We start from the raw sequence: 5,508 nt of genomic DNA, 5'->3' as shown, positions 1-5,508 counted from the left end.
TTGTGTCTGTTTACTTACAGTCAGAGTGATGTGAACTCAACCAGTCAGGCATTGGCACAGCACACAAGTCCAGAGATAAACCGTGGTAGGAAAACCACGACCTTTTACCCCAACTTTTGGTATTTTCTGCAATACGTGTGCACTCACAGACATCAACAAGCCACAACGAGAAGATGTATTTTTAAGAATGTAGAAGCTTTAGCTGTGTAGCAAAAATGGGGGGTAAATAAATTATTCTGACAAAAAAAATTGATTGACCGATTGAATTAAAGAGCCGAGTTCATTCTTTTTAAAACTTGTCTCGCCTTTTCGGAGCACCACATACATTTTCAGATCATTATGACAGGAAAACGGATAAAAAACCTTCTCATGTTATTCTGAAGGGTGGCTACACACACTCAGGTGAATTATTTTTACCGTTATGATAGTTTAATGTACTATAACCAGGACACAGATACTCTTGGATTTATGGACTTTTCTTTTACTAATCATCGACGGAAGAAGCTTGAATAGAACACAAAACAATAAGAACAAAATAAAACAAAACAAAACTAGAAGTTGAGAACTTAAACTGGCACCATTTGGATAGCCAACAGCATTGGCTTGATTATTACGTTATTGTATTTTGATAGAGAAGGATTTTATATATTTGTGACTATAATGGAATTTTTACGATCAAATACAAATTACATTTAAATACAAAAGATATTCACTGGCTGAACTGTGGGGCGAGGTCATTGTAGCCTAGACAAGCATGATGTTTACAGAAATACAGCAAGAACGGGGACAAGGGCTGATGCCGGAGGAGCCTGTGACGCGGGAAAGGAGACATTGTTTGGCTGGTAAGCTTTCTTGATGTGAGTTTTTTAGACGTGGTGCCGCCTTTCGGCGAGGAGGTGGTGAAGCTGGCACCTGACCCGTCCCATGGGGGGGACCTTCGTGACGCACCGGTCAGACGATGTGACGACTAGGTGGGGGCCACGTGGGGAGTTACTAGCCCGCCCATGGCGGAGGAGCCAATGCCCCAGCTTGTGAAAAAGAAGTCGGAAGACAGAAGACGGAAGAGAGATGGGAGAATGTGAGGGAGGCTCGAAGAAGACTAATTAGACTAATTCGACAATAATTCGGCTAAATTAGATGGAATTCACTTAGTTAAATACTTTAAGAAAATAAATCTGCCCCCGTGTGGAAATGCCTGTCTCTTGTCAATATTTTTCCCTAAATTAAGAAACGAGCATGCATTGTTAGGAGAAGGAAGTTTGTGTTTGGTTAATGGAGTCAGATAACTAATTCTAACAATTTGGTAAACGCTACATTTGTAATACAGTTTTTTCCCTAACAACAGAGTTACTTTTTTACGTCACACCAATGCCTAGCAACAATGGGATGTTCTGCAAAGTTCTGCGTCGATAAAGATGAAGGCCCAGTCTTTATGTCCTTGGCTGTAGAGCGATGAGGAATCCCGGTAGGCTTGAGAGCCGGTTGGAACGAGGGCCACTGGATGCAGAGTGTTGAAGGAGAGGTTGACTGCTGGTGGCTTGAGGCTTCTCTGAGGTCGCTGGCTTTGTCCCACTGGCTTGGCCGCTAGCTTGATGAAGCTTGGCTGCCGACCTGGCAAGGCTTGCCGGCTGCCGGTTGAGCTGAGACCTGGCCAGAACCGGCCAGGGCCTTGGTCCAGCTTTTTCTCCTGTTAGGACATCCCTCCAGCTTTGTGGCTGGCCAAAATCAGACTGCCTTTGCGAGGTGAGACGTGTACCAGCTCTGGGTTCCAGTCTCCTGGAAGGGGCGGACCCCCCTGTGGTGCAGTTGTCATGGCGACCTTTGATGCGAACGTGCAGCCATAGTCCCCGTCCCCAACCTCAAATTCCAGCAGTATCAGTCAGATAACATATCTATGTGATTGAATTAAGACACAATATTCTCTTCACATGTTTTACCATTGTTTGATAATCTTCTGACATTGCAAAACGGAACTCTGACCAAATGTTGATTACTCTACAGCTGATAGATTTCAATCACTTTTTTAAAATTTCTTCTGCGATTTCTTTGGATCGCGGCAGGTCAAGATTGTTGCTAACTTAATTTTAAATGTACAATTGAAATCAATTTTGTTTATTGTCTTTGATAACAACGTTGTGAAACAATGTATGTAACGAGATTGGACATAGCACTCCAGGGTAAACATTTTAATAAAGATTTCAAAGATAAAAAAGATAAAAAGACAATCAGGATAAAAAGCAGAAAGCAAATATTTACAACGTTGTGCGTAGAGACTGGCCTTAGTTGTAATAATAGTGCAATATTTGTGAATGAGAAAGAGTAGTGAGTCCTAACAATAGCGCAATGACAAGAATTGCAATAACATTTAGCAGCAACAAAAAAAAAACAAATAAGTCACAAGGTATACTGTATATTTTCACAGTTTCGTGCAACAGCATACATTTTCACATTTATACAGCAGCAAAAAAAAAGATATATTTTTACTATTCTGGGTGCTTGTTTAGCGTGGTGATGGCCCCGGAGAAGAAGCTGTCTCTGAGCCTTTTTAGTTTTGAGGGACCTCCAGAAAGACCCACCAGAGCGCTATAGGCCAAAGAGGTGGTGGCTGGGGTGGGATGAATTACAATGAACCACACCTCATGTTTTCAATTTTATAGAAATAACTAGAAAGGAAATCACCACCGATAACTGTTGTCATGACTGTGACAAAATACACCAGAAAATAGTACACAAGGTTTGGTAACATCTCTAAAAAAGTCCTATATCTGATCTTGAATAAGTAAAACTAAAATGTGTTAAAAAGACAACAGTAAACCAAGATACAACACTGAGTGGAATAAAAAGCGTGATACAAGTAAAACGAGTTAAAGTCGTGTTGTGCATTTTAAGAACAATAAATATTATAATACTGCCTGACTCTACATACTAAAGGAAAGTTTTTCTGAATGTGAAAGGTGTTGCGCTCCACCAAAATAAAAGAGTGCACCAAGACGACTCTGTTTTCTCCATTCTCTAGCATTCGTTTCTGGCACCGTGAGTAAAAATACTGTGATAATGAGATAAGATCTAATGCATTTCCAGTCGCCATCACTAATGGTCTACGAGTGGTAGATGAATTTCTGCATTTTCACTGCCATGACCCAAATGTGATTCCTGATGCATTTTTTGTTTTGTGGTTTTAGTCGGTGACATTTTCACCTGATGCACAATTGTACTAATAGATAGATAGATAGATACTTTATTCATCCCCGTAGGGAAATTCACACTTCCAGCAGTCTACCCCGTTGTTTATTAACAGATTAACATGATGCCCTAGGGGTGCTTGTAGCCGAGTGGATGACGTCACGCTAGTCCAAAAGTTCGACATCCCTGCGGCAGATGGAAATCTTTTCTTTGTGAAAATCCAGGGATACACCACCTCGTGTTAGCAAGTCCGCCTCCTCTCCGATTCCCCCCGGCTTTCGTGTCTCTGTATTGCGGCGTTGAAGCCGGATAGCTCCGGGTAGCTCCGGGTGGCTACACGTTAGCGTCCGGAATACTAAACGTGAGCCACGTTTCCGCAAAACACAGCAACTGCGCTCCCTGTGCGCTGAGAGGTTTTCCACCAGCATTCAATGATCTTATTTGGTCGTGAGTTTGCATTTACCATGATTACGGATGGTACCGAAGACTTATAACGCCGCTAGCCGCTTAGCTAGCACCGGCTCTTCTTCCACGATAGGCCCCTTCATCACGCCGGCACGAGAATTCTTCAGGGCAAGGAGTTGATTCCTTGAATAAACGCATTTTTGTGCGCTAAAACCCATGTCCATAGGATAAAAGTAATCCATAGTGTAGTTGTCAAAACGAGAAGAAAAACACCGAAGATAGGAGCAGACAATAAAACAATAGGGCAGCTGGAAAAGGCAGCCGCCGCTTTGATCTTATGAGGCTAATATATAGGCTACGGTAACTTTATAAATTGCACAACAGTCATATACACTAAATTCAGTAGCTCCCTCTGTAGATTTATTTCCATGCGCTTTATAATCCAGAATGACACATACATGAAAAGTATATGACAAAATACAACTTTTTAGGGGGAGCGCCTTACAATCCAGTGCGCTTTTGAGTGCAGATGTCATAATTACCATTTGCCCTCACTGTGCCCGCTTTTTTGGCGCCAGCTGCTGCTCGTTGCCTGATTGGTTCACCTCCTATTTAAACTCAACGCTTCCTTTCACTCCTTGTCAGTCCATCAGCGAACCTCCGCACACGCAAGGCAAGCACTATTAGACTCTGGCTCCCCTCTGTCCCGTCCTGCTCGTCTGCTCCTGGCTTCCCGATTGTCTCCGGCTTCCGGACTTTCTCCTTCCTTCGACCACGCTCCAATCTCCCGCCTCGGCTACTCGGACCGTGTTTGCCCACCGATCATGCTCTGATCTCCTGTCCCGGCTACTCAACTCGTTCTAGCCTACCGATCACGCTCCGATCCCGTGAGCTCCCTGCTCCTCCTGCCCAGCGATCGCCAGATTGCTGGCGTTTGCTTTCCCATACCTGACTTCTCAGCTTCCGCAATAAAGATTGTTGTGAAACGATATGCGTTTGGGTCTACCATCAGTTCTGGTTCTGACAGCAATAAATTTAGTAAATTTAGCAATGACACCTAATTTCACAATAATTATTATAAACTCTGTAGTGTTTCTTTTTTTGCAACTTTCACTCTTACGGTAGTTTTAATTTCATCCGCCCTACAGTCCGGTGTGCCCTATATGTGAAATATATCTCACAAAATACTGTTTTATATGGTGCGCTTATAATCCAATATGCTTTATAGTCCGGAAATTACGATACATCTTGTTTTTTAAACAATGAATCTTATAATATGCATCGAAAGACTCAAAATTAAACACAGCTATGGCTTTTTCCCCCTAAACAAAATTTGTTTGTGCGAAATGTTTCTCCTCACTTTTTCTTAAACTTTTTGTCTGCGTTCGTCTGTGTGCATAACTACGCATACTTATCGCCTAGGGACAATTTGGACCGGCCAATTCACCTGAAATGCATGTCTTTGGAATGTGGGAGGAAACCGGAGTTCCCGGAGGAAACCCACGCAAGCACGGGGAGAACATACAGACTCTGCACAGTAAGGCCGGGAGCTGGATTTGAACCCATGCAGGAGGTTCCCACGACCTCAGAACTGTGCCGCACATGCGCTAAACACTGCGTCGCCCCGCTGCCCAATAAAAGCGGATATTTTTATCAATAAATGTTTTGATTCTTCAAATTATAAATGTGGATATTTTATGCAAGTAATATAAGTCAACAATTACTCACAGTCAAGGGCGATTTTAGATCCAAAGCTTTGGGGGTGCTGAGCACCCAGAGTGTCAAATACAACTTGCATTTAATTCAGCTGAAATGAGAATTAATATCTATTGATGATAAGAAAGTCATGGTACTGGGTGGTAAAATAGTTAGTTGACATAACTACTGTATAACATATTTTCAACGTAATACACAGGAGAA

Source organism: Urocampus carinirostris, chromosome 17 (assembly GCF_059441175.1).
Source record: "Urocampus carinirostris isolate Australia breed hairy pipefish chromosome 17, RoL_Ucar_1.0, whole genome shotgun sequence".
Lineage (NCBI taxonomy): Eukaryota > Metazoa > Chordata > Actinopteri > Syngnathiformes > Syngnathidae > Urocampus > Urocampus carinirostris.
Note: the sequence above shows the minus strand (reverse complement) of the source record.